Consider the following 16,319-nt stretch of genomic DNA (forward strand, 5'->3'; position numbering starts at 1 on the left):
AACAGTTCTCAAAAACAGTGCCCACCCTCTTGCTGATTCTGCTGCAAGAACTTGGCATACTTTTTATTGTTGGTCTTACCGTTGCACAAGCAAAGGAAGGAACTAAACATTGGGTTTTTTTTCCTCTAGTTTGTGATGTGTCAGAACCTGTGATGGGACAGGAGAAAGATTACCTGCATACTGAGACAAAGATAAGGGCTCCTTTGAGTTTGGACTCCTTGCCTCCATACAACCATCTAGTGAAACTCCTATTGCTGTGTACCTCACTGGCTAAGTAACAGTCAATTCTTAATATTTCCAAATAAATCATTTGCTGGAAAGGTAATACTCCATCTACAGTGGAATGTACACAGAAGATCAAATCTTTTATGAGTATCCTATCATTAAAATGGTATATTTTCTTCCCAACATAAACCAACTAGAAAGTCCTCTTGCTGGTCTTTCACTTCATCTGCATCTGAATTATTACCTTAGTACTTTCACTACACAGAGAAAATTCAAATATTTGGAAATAGTTTGTCTCATTACAAATGAAATTCAGAGACTGTTATTGGTGGTGTCAGTATTGTTTGAAAATGAATCCCCGTTCAGGCTAGCCACAGCCAAACTGACTTATATTTACAAATCCTATCAAATCACTCAGTCTTACTAGCTTCATTTTAAACTTGATTATAGAAGTTGTATGTGCTTACTTGATTTTTAAGTCAATATCTTCAGCCAAATCTTTGATCAAATTCTATTTTAAATAACTAATCATGCTTTACTTTTAGTGTTAAATGATATATTAGTTGTTACTGCTTCAGCTGTAGCCTGTGGTATGTTAATAGCAATGTCCAGTGAATAGCATTTTTCTTGAACACAAGTAGCTTTATATCTAATTCATTAAATTAATGATCAGCTGATGTTATTCTACTAATTTCTGGTTTCCTTTGCCTGTTTGCCCACTCAAGTATCATTTTTAAGAACAAAAATGCATACAATAAAGTTAAAATATTCACTAGATTATGCCATGTCAATTAGAAGAATATCTCCTAATTTCCTCTTCTGTTAATGAAGATTGTACCCTTGCACAGAGTGTCAAGGTGGCCTTCTTTGTCTAAATACAAAGATCAGCTCACCTAAGGCTTCCTTGTGGAGTCAGGGGGACTTCTCTCTGCTGATTAGAAGGGGACTCTTGAGTAACAAACTCAGATGAAAGCACCCAGTTTAGGTGAAATGCACATTATGAAGTTCAGCAGACAATACAAATGCTGGCTTCAGGCTTATTATAAAACCCTCATTGCTGTAAACTGCATGGGAAGGACAGGAGCCTTCTCCTGACCACTTTTCTGCAGAAGGTGATGAGAACTGAGGATAAACTCACCTGATTTCTTGTCTCTTTTGCTAAAAGTTCTAGTTTGACTTATTGGAGGAAGTGACAGTTGTTCCAGATTTCGGATATGTTCCATTGTCTGAATTTAAAGTGCTGTTAATAGTATTTAAATTTAGAATTTAAAGTATGTTAATAGTATTTTTTTTCATTTTATTGCTGTGGTTTTTTGTTTGTTTTTTTTTTGTTTGTTTGTTTTGTTTTGTTTTTTTGGTTTTTTTTACTATTGTATCCCAACTTAATTGTTTTGACTCTCATCTTTTTCAGTAATGCATTCACTCGGACTATGAAATGATTAAATAACATTCCACCAAGAAATTTGGTCTAAATAGGTAACTCACTCTGGAAATATAATTCTTTTATGCTGTAGGGACAGTTTTCAAGGTTAAGAGCTCCAAATAAATGTCATTTGAGATGTTTAAGCAGTGCCTGTTCTGGAGCCCCGTTGCAGCCCTCCCTTACAGCTGGCAAGGAAGGATGGGCTAGCAAGGGACTGAGTTTTCAGCCAGCTGTGAAGTATTCCAGGCAGGGGAACCATCAGGACTCATGGCCTAAACTTTGTTTTAATTTTATACTGAGTATAAAGAAATATTTTCTGAGGCTAAGGTCTATGAGGCTGTAGAAAAGCCTCTCATGAGAAGTGTTGGAATCCCTGTTGCATGGGTAATTTCATATAGATGGGCAAAACACTGAAATATGTGAAGGAAAACCCTGTACTGGCAGCAGTAAGAATTAAATGACCTCATAAGCTTTTTCATCTCTTAATTTCTCTCATTTAACTTCATCACTTTCCCGAAAGAAGAAAAAATATTTATGTTCGAACTCCACCTGAAAACTGCTTGTAGAAACAATAGCCCTCTTCAGATGATAAAAACACAATTAATGTATTTGAAATCATTCTTGCATTTTCTCGCAGCCATGAAATTAAACCTGTCAGTCACAAGTTAATATTAATGCCTGAAAGCTGTGGAACACAATTATTGCAATATGACACAGCAGTGGTTTTAATATTGCAAATTATTATCTCTTTAGTTTTCATTGCAATCGTGGAACAACTTCTTTTTATATTATTAATTCTACCAGAGACATACAAAAGAATATACTTAATCCAATTACTAAAAGCATCAGAGTGAGACTGTTATTGGCCACATGCAAACCTGCTTGGCTAACTGAGAAGTTTACAGCCAGACAAATTATTCTCAACTATCACTATCTTAATTGCTACTTTTGTTTTCAGACTAAACAAACAAACAAACAACACAAAAACCCAAAACCACACACAAACAAAAACCGAAAAAAAACACCACACCAAAAAAAACCCACAACAACAACAAAGCCAACACTTACTTAAATGTATTTTCAGGGAATAATTTTAAAAATGCACTTCATAGGCATCATCAGTATAACAAGCCACAAAGTTTACATCAAAATCAGAGTGTTCTTGGTTTTTATTAACTTGAGACAGATTCATTTCTGACTTTAGAACCTCTATTTTGAAACATTTGTTCTATGTATTCATATATTTCACCTCACTAGTTCTGCAACCAAGTGAAAATCTGCACTCACAAACATCTTAACTAACTCTGCTGGTCACAATTTTAGACTGCAGTACACCCAATAAACAAAAATTACATATACTTTGAAGACAATAGTAATTCTAATAAACAGATAGCCTGGAGAACTAAGAAAAAAGTGATCCTTTAAGGGCAAACTGTGGGCCCCTCGTTTAGAAGGCTTTTCTAGTATCAGTCAGAACCTTTTTCTGATGTGTCTCGCATGCACAATGGTCAGAAGCTGCTGAAGTAAACAAAATGTGGGTCTGTTTCCATTATTATAATTTGCAGATACCCTGTGTCTGCTCACAGAGGATGGCCCAAGACTTCTGAAGTTGTTAATGACATGAGCAGCAAGAGTGGCCAACAGCTGTCTTATTTGGAAATACAAATATATTTTAAAACTAAACTGGAACATGTGAATACTCAGCCAGTTGCCATTTGCATCAAGTTTACACAAAGAAGATTTTTTTTTTTTAAGATACAGATTTCTCACCAAACATTCACCAGACTAGTTAAACAACTGGAAGTTTTTTCAAGAGGTGTCACCACTAGTTAAAATATTGGCTTTTGTGGCTGGTCCAAAATGAGAATCAGGCTTTACAGTAAGTGAAACTTGGTTCCCCCTCAGTGGTTTCTCAGTGTTCATAAAGTCATTAAATGTTCATTCATCAAATTACATTTTTTTCTAGCTCTTCCTTGTCAGAATGAGGCATCTGTTTCCCAAAAATTAAGTGGCAGATGGTTTAATTAGTATTGCATTATATTACAGCTGGGGGAATGTAGTAATTTAAATGAACAGATGACGAACAGAAATGAAGGTATTCAGGATTAGAAACAAAAGAGAGAAGGTTTCTTGTCTCTTTTATTTTTTTCTAGTTAATCTGCTTTGACAAAAGTAGATTTTTGAGCCATAAATACTAAATGTTGAAATTCAGGGCAGTTTGGGACTGTGTAACAGCTCCTCACATGGCCATCAAATACACTGTAGCTGGTGCTGCATATGCTGTACGTGCAGGTTTTATTCTTGTATGCACTGTGTCATTTTTCCAGTTTTTCGTCTGAAAAACAGCCTGGTTTCTATGAAAGTATGTGGAAAGCCATGTCCCATATGCTTTTCATATAAGAAACAAGACTTGACTGCATAATACAGGACATCCCCTGTCAGGTGGGACATCAGCCAAGCCCAGCAGAAAGACACAGGCAAGAGAACAAAACCAGAGGGATGAATGATTACCAAATCTTTATTCTGTTTTTAATATTTATGTCCTGCTTTGGTGTCAGCTGTTACAGTCCACTTTTAACAACATCCCTGAGATGGAATAGTCATATATTTTGTACTTTCTAGTCTATTGAATGCTGTATGGTATAAAACTTCAAAATGTTTAATGCTCATAAGTGAATGAGAGTAAGATTTTCAAAGGCAATATGTAATATAGGTTTTGAGTCCTCCAAAACTCCTAGTGTCCTTTTACAACTTTAGGTAGCAATGTATGTCTGATTCATAAACATGGATAAGCATTACAGCCTTCTAATATTACACTTATGTGCATGAGTACTTCAGGTTATGTTTGAAAGCTGAACTGCAACTATGATAAATTTTCTCAAGGGTTTTGAGGTAAAAAGAAACAATACTTTGTTTCGGGGCATGCCAAATGTTACTCAGCTATTTTGATCTGTTATAACCTGGATTGTGAACTAATTGTATTAAGAAAAAAATAATAGCTTAAATTTAAGGAAAATAATTATTTTCCTGGTGGTTACAGAAGCATGAAAATGTTACCATGCAGAATGGCAATAGAAGGTGGCAAATAAATAGAACACATAATTTGGTTTTAGCCTGATTTTGGAAGCCAGAATCCTGTTTTCTGAAGTAATTCAGTTAGCAGTCCTGAACATGTAAATCCCACTCAAATTCTCATTGTAAGACCTTTCTTTCAGATTTCCAAAGTTGGTCATGTAAAAACTGGTCATATTCTACAGATTTAACTTTGCTTTTGAGACTTTTTTCTTCTGTCAATTTATATATCAAATACTGTTCAGCCCCTCTTATTTTGGCATGTACGTGTTTATTACACCTCTTGAGAAGCATGTCCTTTCAGTACCTTTGATTCTGTTGAAAACTTCAAATTTTACTGGAATTAGGTGTCCTGCCTACAGGAGCACAATACGATCCACAGTTGCATACAGGGTTTACTTATTAAAACTTACTGTGGTGGCTGCAGGTTGAAATTTTGTAATGTGCAAGCTAGTGCATATGGAGTTTTTTCTAAGAACTTCAGCTCCCAGTCTCACAGAAGGAATCCTGAGAAATATTTACCTTCACTTATCATGTTTTCGGTGTTAACTGTGTTACTACAGATGGCAGAAACTACCTGTCATCCTCTCACTTTGAATGCTAGGTCAAACAAGGTGCTACCAGGCCATTGCTTTCTGCAAGTCATATGCTGCTTCTCTAACATTCTACTGCTGTTAGTTTGTGTTACATCTGTCAAACTCAGAATAGTCCCTATATTCATTTGATACATTGCTACAGACAAGAAAGCAAGGAACTTCTGTATATTCAGGATGAGAATGCAAATGACTATTTTTATTTAATAAAGACAGATTGTTGAGCCTGGCACTAATTTTATCCTTTATTACCAGTGAAGACATGAGAACTTGAAGTACATCCTGCTTCCATACCAGGACAATTGGCTCAAACTGGAAGGAGGAAGACATAGCGTAGGTTTTTTGTGGACTGTGTCCTTTAAATGTTAGCCTACAAAGGCATTCTGAGTCAAAAGGCCAATTTTATCCAAAGGATTTTTTAAGACATATGTAGCACATTCAGACAGAACAGCCAAGACAAAAAAAAGATTAAGAAACCTGTTGGACTTCATGGATGCACCTGATTATTGCTCAGAAGCCCATTCTGGGAAGGATGCCCACCTACCAGGGTGGCTTCTGGCTGATGTACTTGATTTATGTACTTGAGCACATGATCACGTCCTGTAAGGATTTACAAAGAGCATATGACACTCCAACTAGCTGCTAAAAACCCCTCTGGTTTAGCTACATAGCCAGTTCTCCAGGATAAAAGTCAGTGTCTATAATTACCTTTAACCACTTTGTAGTCCCCGGTTATGGCACAATGGATTCATAGACCTCACTAATAGGATCCCAATGCCTTGCTATACTTTGGTCACAAAAACTTTTCATTGATTACTTTGTAATTTTAACTGTCACCAGTTTCCTCTCTGCATTTGACTAGTTTGGACTAACATGGAAATTAAAAATGAATGAATGTAATTTTTTTGCTACACAAAGGTGCTAAGTGTTGGCAGGATGGCTGATTCCAGTCCAGAATTTTCTCTGCATATAAACATAGAGTGCTTTTCATAAACCAACACTGCAGTTTTTGTTTGTTTGCTTTTGGGTTTTGTTCCAAGTTTCTTGAGAGGAGATGATCCTTATATGAGAAGAAACACTAGGATGTGCTTCCATAAACTTGTACGAGAAATACTGTGATAACAAGACACCAGAAGAGCAAGCAAAATGTGGAATAAGGAAGCTGAAATGAATGTGTAGATATTAAAAAGAATAGAGTTGGACTCAGTTTTCTTTCCAGCCAATATTCATTGCTAGGAAAAAATAGAGGTTTACATTGTTCTGTTGATATAGTTTTGGTAGAGTTCTTGCTTGCTGTAATTGTAACACATTCTACTGTTAGGTTATTGGCTGAACAGTAACCTCACACTTATAGAAAATCAGCATTTGGAGAAGATGTGTTATATTAAAGCACAATCAAAGTTTTACTTTGGTCTTTTTTCCACAGTAGCAAAAGCCTGGTTAAGTTTATGTGCCTTTGTCTTTTTTTTTTTTCTCTTCTGCTGATGTTACACTGTGATTGTGTTTGCCTGTATGATTCATTACAGGCTTGCTGGCAGATGGTCACGTACACTTTGCAAGAGCACTTGATGCTAATAATAATCAGCTTTTAGCTTGTATAGATTTTTTTTTTCCTAGGGTAAGTAATGTATGTTGTCCTAATACCTAGAGAATCATGGTTGTTTTCAGTCACTGCCATCTAAATACTTTTATCTTTCAGTAAAGAAGGTTTCTCTGTACATGTTCATCATTTCACGAGTGAAAGTTAAATTTGCATGTATGGATGGTAGCAACAAAAGAATTAGTGTTCTGTCTAGAAAACCTACTGGCTCCTGCATATGAATGATTTTTGGTTGGTTAAGCCATTGGAGCCCCACAGGGGCTGTATAGCTAAACCTTCAGAAATCCTGCTTTGTCTCACTTGATCCCCACACTTGCTATGGTAGAAGGAAAATGTTTATGCATATTTTATTGCATAACAGTAAATCAAGCTTATATGCAGTGTTTATCTGTAATGGTTAAAATATTGATAGTCCAAAATACATCCCGTTTATTTAAATGGTGAACTCGTAAAGAACTACTACTATGTAGCACAGTGGAATGTGTATATCAAGTAGCATCATTTTGTAAGAGAAAGAATGTGTTGACTTATGTGCTCTTATCACCATAATATGACACAGACACATTTCATGGGTTTTTTTAATACCAAGGCCATCATTTATTTAACAGTAGTTCTAGATGGAACAGCTGAAGAAGCCATAATATGGTGGAACTTTGTGGGGACTGTTTATAGCTATCTTTATGTTGGAAAAGGAAAATTTCTAGTCTAGTGCATTTAGTGGAGACAGCTGTTGAGATGCTCTTGTTAGCTTTTGTTTATCATAATTGTACTACTTTATATCCAGGCAATAAAATTAGTTATAAATCTGACTCCCTTAAAATACAATGTCATCCAATGGTTCCAGCAAAAGTGAATCTTAGTCATTTAATTAAACTTCCCTGATTTTTAAGAAATTCCTTGCTCTGTTTCTTCATTTAGTCATAAGCAAAAGGTTGTATTGCAAATCTATTTACATTCTTGCAAGAGCATATGACGCTAAAGTCCATTACAAGGTCTCTACAGTGTAGGATCATGGCCTAGAGACCTGATATTTTCCTGAATGTAATTGCAACTATCAGTTACAGAGTCTTGTTTATCTCCTGAGAACATTGGAAAGTACATTTTAGCTGATACAGCTCCTCTTCTCAGACCAAGGTATGGTCTTCACTGCTGCATTCTGTCCTCCACAATCGAGGCTGAATTCACAGTTAATATGAAGAAAATACTCCATGAACCCATGCCAAATTCTGTCCTGCTTGTCTCACTGCTTGTTTCACTGATATAAAAGTTGTAATAGGCTCCTTTGATTCCTAACTCCCATGCCTTTGCTCCAACCACATTAAAAAAATAAAATTAAATTTATTCATAGGATAGGTGTAGAACCAAATTCCAACTTCAGCTGATTTATTTTGCATTGTTTTTGATTTATTGTGCTTGTAAGTATATGTATTTATATGTAGACATAATTCTTGTTTTTACTATTTTGTGATTTATTATGTGTTGATGAGATTTTGTTGTAAACCTTGGAGACTTTTTCAAAGACAAGAAGTTCCATTGTCATGTTTTACTTAGGATGATTTATGTCTTGTGTATTGAAGTTATTTATCAGAACTATTTAAAAGATCATCTAAATTCCTTATTTTTTAAAACACTGTTATTTAATATTTGCCTAAAGTTGGTCCCAGAGGTTGCAATCAAAAAAGGAGCTCACTCTGCTAGTCAGTAGATTACTGTTGTAAAGGTAGTATATCCTCATTGCTTTCCACCGAACATAAAGCTGGACTTTGCATCTTAACACATTGTACATATCCAAAACATAAAAATAGTGTCTGTCCAACAGACCTTTTGATCTACAGAAGAATATTGCCATCCTTTTTTTCTGATCTGTCTGAAAGGTCACACTTTACCGTATTTCACATTAACAGATTTATTTGTGGCCTGGAGGCTTTATCAACTTCATTTCAAGTGGAAGACTCTGTCAATAGTTGACATGAGGGACTTCTACCTGTGGAGCTGATTCCAGGCTGCCTGATTCTGCTGGCATGACTTGTTTTCAAAGCTATTGTTGAGACAGGAGTATGTTTGCCTGAGGGAGGGGAGTTTTATGGGTAGTCTGAACAAGGTGGAATTTTGTAGGCTGTTTTTAACAGTAACTGTTAATTAGTATCCTTTAAACTAATACATTTGGGACAGTCCAGGGGGAAAGTGTGAAAGTTCTGTTTAACAGTAACTTCCTAAAATCAAAGGAAATAAATAATTAGGAATCAGCTTAAAAGAGTCCTCACTAGCATGCCAAAACTGAAAAACTTGTCCCAAAACTTTAGTGGTCTACTAAAAGTTTTGTGAGCCTCAGAGATTCCTGCCTGAATCAAGTTAAGTTATAAGTGTCTAAAAGAGCTGCAATTTCAACGCAAAGCAAGGTAAAACTCTACAGGTTTTATAGTGTATTATTATTGAAATTCTGGGTTTAGTCTAACATGAAGGAGGTAAACAACGATGATGTTGATGAAGAAGTTTTGGATAAAACTTTGTCATGTGAAATTATGTAGCTGAGTTGATTGTGGCTTGGAAGAAAAACTATAAAATAGGAACAGCAAAATTTCAAGTTCTGTTTGTCCCACCCCATTGAGTTTTTGGTGTGGTTCAGCACATACTTGTAAAACAAAAGATGTTCTTTCTTGATGCAGTAGTAGAGCTTGATCCTGTCATTTTCTCTGTGCTGTGTAGCTTGGGCTGGTTGCTGCTTGCTAGGTAGGAGATGCGTAAGGGATACATTGGTTTATCTGAAATGCAATTAGACAATTTTTTTGCGGGGGGGGGGTGTTCTCTATTTTCTGGAGGTTGATGAGATCATTTCTCAAATTCAAGATTTTTTCAGGATTAACTGGATTATTTCTATTTTCATGCTGCCTTTGAGGGATGTTGCAGACATGGTAGTAACTATTTCTGTTACCAGAAGTTTTCACCATCCTCTGCTGGTTTCAACTATCTCCGGTGCATGTTTCTTCTACTGCATTCCAGATTTATCTAGAACACAATCCTGAGCAGCTGACTGGGGCTTTAACTGCATTTGCCTGAGAACTTACCCTTGGTTTATAAGTGAAAGAAGCAGTGCTCTTCACAAAGATTTAATGTGCACATAGACACCTTTTAGCAATAGTTACTTTACTCATCCAAAATGGCCTTTGTCCAATTAATTATAACTTCTGTTGTAATGTCACTTTAAGTTTGAATTTCTGCCTTGGTGAATCAATACTTCCAATTCTGTGGTTATATAAATTTAAGAAAGAAACCATGTAAGTTGTTATATACAGGCTGTATTGTACTTAACCAGACAATTACATTATGTTGGGTTTGCAGGGCTGACTTTTCATGGGAAGCTGTCTTTCTCATGGTAACTGAAAATGAAGTAGACAGAGGTCTTTCATCTGAAATCTCAACTTTAACAAAAACTGTGAAAATTAAGGAAAGAGGGCATTGTAAAGGATTCTTATGACTCTGATCTCATAGGTCATGCTAAGGAGAACACGGGATCATTTCCATCTAAAAAAATATATTGGAAGTATGTGTTAGGATCTAGCAATTTATAATGGCAGGTGAATTTTGCTGTACAAAATAGTGTATTTCAAGTATCCTGGTGTTCTAAACATGTTTTTGAATCCCTTCACATAGATGGTATTTGTTTTGTATGGCATTAGGTGAATTGATTTTTACCTTTAATAGCTTTCATAAGGCACTGTTAGTGAAAACCCTGTTACCTGTGTTTGATCTCAGAGAACTGCATGCCGTAATTAAACGTGCTTCAAAAGCCAAATTAAACTGAATGAACAAAGTAACCAGTAAGGATGTTCTCTTGAGCATTCATTCTTACCATGATGAATGATACTTGTTTTTCTCTTCTCTTTAATTAGAATGTTTCTACATTTGCCAAAGAAAATGTTGGAATGCGGACAAAAACTGAAATTAATAGGAACAGGGCTTGATGTAATAGCTTATTTGTAAAGGAAACACAACTTGTTTGGTATTTTATTGAAACAGGAAGTTCAGAACCTCAGTACACACAAGCACAACAAATTCTCAGGTGCTAGTTGAGTCATCTGTTGTTGGAAGTAGTCTCATAGAAGGCTTCCCCTTGATTTCGTTTTAATCTTCAATTAACAAAGGGAAGGAAATTACATACAGATTTAGTTTTAGATTATGTGCAAAGCTCTCTGTTGCTTTTTAGCTGTCAAGCCGATGTGCATGCTTTGTGAGTGTATCATATTGGCACAACGGGAGTGTGTCTGAGTGAATATATTTAGCTTTTAATGACCATAAGAAACCTCATGTATTTATTTCATTTATGAAAAGCTTGCTTAATCGAAATATTCCAATTTTTCCTCCTTCTAGTCATCTCGTAACTGTTTTCAGCTTTACTGCAAACTGTAGAAGAGATCATCTGTGCTAAGGTGATAACTGATAAAACTACTCGTTTCAGTTTAGTATAGGATTATTTATTTTTTAACCGTCATATTTGTTTGTAATAAGAGGTCTGTTATAAAGCAGGGAAGAGCACAGGGATACCATGTAGTTTTGTTTTGCTATGAAATCTTTAAAAGGCACTTGGGAGTTTGTGTGTGTATCTTCTGCGTAGAAGACTTAGATTTTCCCTTTCTTCAAGGTCTGTGTGATACTGGCCTTTTTTGAATGAGAAGGATTTTATTGAATTCCCTCCAAATCCCATCATTACTGTTCCTCTGTTTAACCCTAGGAGCATTCCAGTGTTGTGCAGTGAGTTCTCCTTTCCTCCATCAACAGTCTGAGCAACGACAGCTTTGTAGCTCTCCCAGTACTGGTCCATAGCATAAGGATTTACTGAGCATTTGTATTTTATTTAAGCTACCCAGTTGTTTGACTAGAAAATCACTAGTCATTTTGCTTGAAGGCAACAACTGTTTCTGTTCTTCAATGTATTTATCCTGCATGTAAGCTCAAATACCCAATTACTCATATTTTATATGCAGTTCTTGCCAAATATCCTTTTCAAATTGCAACTGCTTACCTGTGCAATGACAACCTCATGAAAAGGCTTTGTGCTCTCACTAAAGCACCTCAGAAAAAATCCAGATAGGCTTCTCTGTTCTGGATCATTTTTAGATGAAGAGCAGTAGGAATACAGGAAAGGAACTCGGAAAGGAGGACAGGGTCACCAGTTTGACCCTGTAAACTTTGCCCAGCTAGCATGAGAAGTCACTGAAAGTCCACTACCATAATAAGTCTGCCTAGTTCTCTGTATTTAACCATAACATAGCTGGTGATCTTAAAACAAAAACAAATTCCAAATGGAATTTAAAACAATATTTCTTTTTTAAAAACAGTTTTTAACAAGACCATAATTACGTTTGCAGTAAACAGAAGTAGACTTTTCTGTGAATCGGTGATTCACTTTTCAGTGAATCTTCCTACCAGTTTAGATTTGTACTTTAATAGCTTCACTTGTAAAGTCACACATTTATTTTATCTTCATTAAGATAGTTCCTGCAAGAGCAAATGCAAATATCAGATAAGTCAAACAAATATTGCTCGGTTATCTTTGTAACTAAAAAAAACCTGAGCAACAACTGATATCCAATGCTAGACTTTATTTTTCCTCCATCATTTAGAATCATAGAATCATTTTAGTTGAAAGAGACCCTCAGGATCATTGAGTCCAACCATAACCAAACTCTAGCACTAAACCATGTCCATAAGAGCCTCATCTAAACGCCTTTTAAACACCTCTAGGGATGGTGACTCCACCACTTCCATGGGCAGCCTGTTCCAATGCCTGACAACCCTTTCCATGAAGAATTTTTTCCTAATATCCAATCTAAACCTTCCCTGGCACAACTTGAAGCCATTTATTCTTGTCCTATCACTTGCTACTTGGGAGAAGAGACCAACACACTCCATGCTACAACCTCCTTTCTGGTGGTTGTAGACAGCAATAAGGTCTCCCCACAGCTTCCTTATCTCCAGGCTAAACAGACCCAGTTCCCTCAGCTGCTCCTCATCAGATTTGTGCTCCAGACTCCTCATCAGCTTCATCGCCCTCCTCTGCACTCTCTCTAGTACCTCAATGTCCTTCTTATAATGAAGGGCCCAAAACTGAACACAATATTCAAGGTGGGGCCTCACCAGTGCCAAGTACAGTAGCACAATCACTCCCCTAGTCCTGCTGGCCGCACTATTCCTGATACAAGCCAGGATGCTGTTGGCCTTTCTGGCCACCTGGGCACACTGCTGGCTCATACTCAGCCCGCTGTCAATCAGCATCCCCAGATCCCTCTCTGCCAGGCAGCTTTCCAGCCACTCTTCCCCAAGCCTGTAGCGCTGCCTGGGGTTGTTGTGACCCAAGTGCAGGACCCGACACTTGGCCTTGTTAAACCTCAGACAATTTGCCTCAGCCCAATGGTTCAGCTGGTCCAGATCCCTCTGTATGGCCTTCCTACACTCACACCCAATCTGGTGTCATCTGAAAACTTACTAAGAGTGTACGCAATCCCCTCATCCAGATCATTGATAAAGAGATTAAACAGAACTGGCCCCAATACTGAGCCCTGGGGAACATCACTTGTGACCAGCCACCAACTGGATTTGGTTCCGTTCACCACAACACTTTGGGCCTGGCCCTCCAGACAGTTCCTTATCCATTGCAGAGCACACCCATCCAGGCCATGAGCTGCCACCTTCTCCAGGAGAATGCTGCACGATACAGTGTTAAAGGCTTTACCAAAGTCTAAGTACACAACATCCACAGCCTTTCCCTCATCTACTAGGTGGGTCGCCTTGCCGTAGAAGGAGATCAGGTTGGTCAAACAGGACCTACCTTTCATAAACCCATGTTGACTGGGCCTGATCGCTTGTTTTTCTTGTATGCACCATGTGATATCACTCAGGATTATCTGCTCCGTGACCTTCCCCAACACCAAGGTTAGACTGACAGGTCTGTAGTTCTCCAGATCCTCCTTCCAGCCATTTTTGTAGATGGGAATCACATTTGCCAACTTCCAGTCAACTGGGACCTCCCCAGTTAGCCAAGATAATGGAAAGTGGCTTAGTGATGACCTCCATCAGCTCCCTCAGCACCCTTGGGTGTCTCCCATCTGGCCCCATAGACTTGTGGGTGTCCAAGTGGTCTAGCAGGTCACTAACCATTTCCCCTTGGATTATTGGGGCTTCATTCTGCTCCCCATCCCTGTCTTCTGGCTCAGAGGGCTGGGTACCTGCAGCACAACTGTTCTGACTATTAAACACTTGTAAGAGTCAGTCTGAAGATGGAACAGTATTTGCCTGAAACATTTGCCATCAGGGACTAGGAGAACTGAAGCTGTGACAGAAAGAACAGATGGACGATGACTTGGAGAGAGGCCCGAGGAGAAGAATTGTGTTGCACAGGTCTCTGCGGCCTGGGGGGCTACTAGTAACAATGGCTGCTGTATGGAACTCACCTGCTGCCCCAGCCAAACTAGCCCCCACCTCCTAAAAGGGATTGTGTTATACAGGTCTCTCCAACCCGGGGACAATAGCTGCCATACAGAAGATGGATTCTCACCTGCTGCCTCAGTCACACCTGTCCCCCACCTTCCCCCTGAAACAAAGGCCAATGAAGAAGTGCATGCCCAGAAGCTCGCCAAGGGTCCTGTGGTCACTCAGTGGACCAGAGAGAGACCTCTGAACACGAGGTGACACAGACATAGATGGGTCCTGGCAAGCAAAACCGGTACTTTTCAGGCCTGTGCAGTTAAGCCTGGATTGTGAAATAAAGGCAAAAATTGGCCTCAAACAGTGGGAACAAGGGGGTGTGAAGAAGCATAAAAGATGACTCCTGAATGGACATCGTTAAGATCTTCCTACCAGAGGATCCCAGATCACAACGCAAGACTGGCAGGGCTCTACAGGACCGGAGACCAGAGGGATGCCTTTGGGACTCAGTGGTGGTAATCAAAATCCTCATTTCCACTTCTTTCTTTTTCTTTCCCTTTTTCGTTTTTCTTTCCCTTTTTTACCTGCTCTCTCGCTATTGCGGGCTGCTTTGTTGGCAAAATAATAAAGTAACGCTGTTTGATTGAATTATAACCCCTTGGCATTTTGGTTGCTTTAATTTTGTGCTTTGAGATCAAGGTAAACGAACCATCATGAGTCCATCACCATATGGACCATGACAACACTGAGGCAAAGAAGGCATTTAGTGCCTCAGCCTTTCCCTCACCTCTGTCACTATGTTTCCCTCCACATCCATCAGGGGATGGAGATTCTCCTTAGCCCTCCTCTTGCTGCTAATATATTTATAGAAACCTTTCCTGTTGTCTTTCACAGCGGTGCCCAGGCTCGGCTCTAGTTGGGCTTTGGCCCTTCTAATTTTCTCCCTGCATAACCTCACAGAGTTCTTGTATTCCTCTTGAGTAGTCTAGCCCTCTTTCCATAGGTCATAAATTCTCTTTTTATTCCTAAGTTCCAGCCACAGCTGTCTATTCATCCAGGTCGGCCTTCTTTCCCACCATCTCGCTTTTAGTCACATGTGAAGAGCCTGCTCCTGCGCCTCTAAGATTATCTTCTTGAAGAGAGACCAGCCTTCCTGGACTCCTTTGTCCTTCAGGACTGCCTGCCAAGGGACTCTGCCAACCAGCCTTCTGAACAGGTCAACGTCTGCCCTTCAGATGTTCAAAGTAACAGTTCTGCTGACCACCCTTCTAACTTCTCCGGTAATAGAAAACTCAGTCATTTCATGGTCACTATACCCAAGGCAACCTCCAACTGACACATTGCCCACGAGCACTCCTCCATTTACAAACAACTGATCCAGTAGGGCTCCTTCCCTGATAGGCTCAGTAACCAGCTGTGTTAGGAAGTTGTCTTCCATACACTCCAAGAGCCTCCTAGACTGCTTCCTCTCTGCTGTGTTGTATTTCCAGCAAATATCTGGTAGATTGAACTCCCCTGTAAGAACAAGGGCTAGTCACTGGGAGACTTCTCCCAGCTGCCTGCAAAATACTTCGTCTGCTTCTTCATCCTGGTTGGGTGGTCTGTAACAGACCCCCACCAGGATGTCTGCCTTGTTGCTCTTCCCCTTGATTCTCACCCATAGACCCTCAACCCTATCATCACCCTCATCAAATTCCAGACAATCAAAACACTCTCTAACTCCTTCCTCGCCTATCCCTTCTGAAGACTTTATAGTCATCTAATGCAGCACTACATTTATGAGAGTCATCCCGTCATGTTTCTGTGATGGCAATTATATAATAGTTTTTTTGCCTCACAATGCCTTCCAGCTCCTCCCATTTGTTGCCTGTGCTGCATGCACTTGTATAGATGGACATCAGCCAGGCCATTGATTCTGACACCTTTTCTTCTGATGAGAAGCTCTAATTCCTTTGTGGCCATCCTCAAGTGCTTCCATGGTTTC

General features: G+C 38.7%; 1 protein-coding gene across 3 annotated transcripts in view; it reads left to right on the forward strand.

Moving 5' to 3' along the window:
* The window catches only part of MCPH1 (microcephalin 1), a 126,893-nt gene that overhangs the window by 97,480 nt on the left and 13,094 nt on the right, over positions 1-16,319 (forward strand). Inside the window, exon 13 of one of the 3 annotated variants that reach the window (XR_010471152.1) lies at positions 130-1,701. The exons of the other annotated variants lie outside the window; for them this stretch is intronic. The gene's annotated coding sequence lies outside the window, so the exon portion shown is untranslated. The remainder of the gene's footprint in view (positions 1-129; positions 1,702-16,319) is intronic. 3 annotated transcript variants of the gene reach the window in all.

Source organism: Columba livia, chromosome 3, assembly GCF_036013475.1.
Source record: "Columba livia isolate bColLiv1 breed racing homer chromosome 3, bColLiv1.pat.W.v2, whole genome shotgun sequence".
Classification (NCBI taxonomy): domain Eukaryota; kingdom Metazoa; phylum Chordata; class Aves; order Columbiformes; family Columbidae; genus Columba; species Columba livia.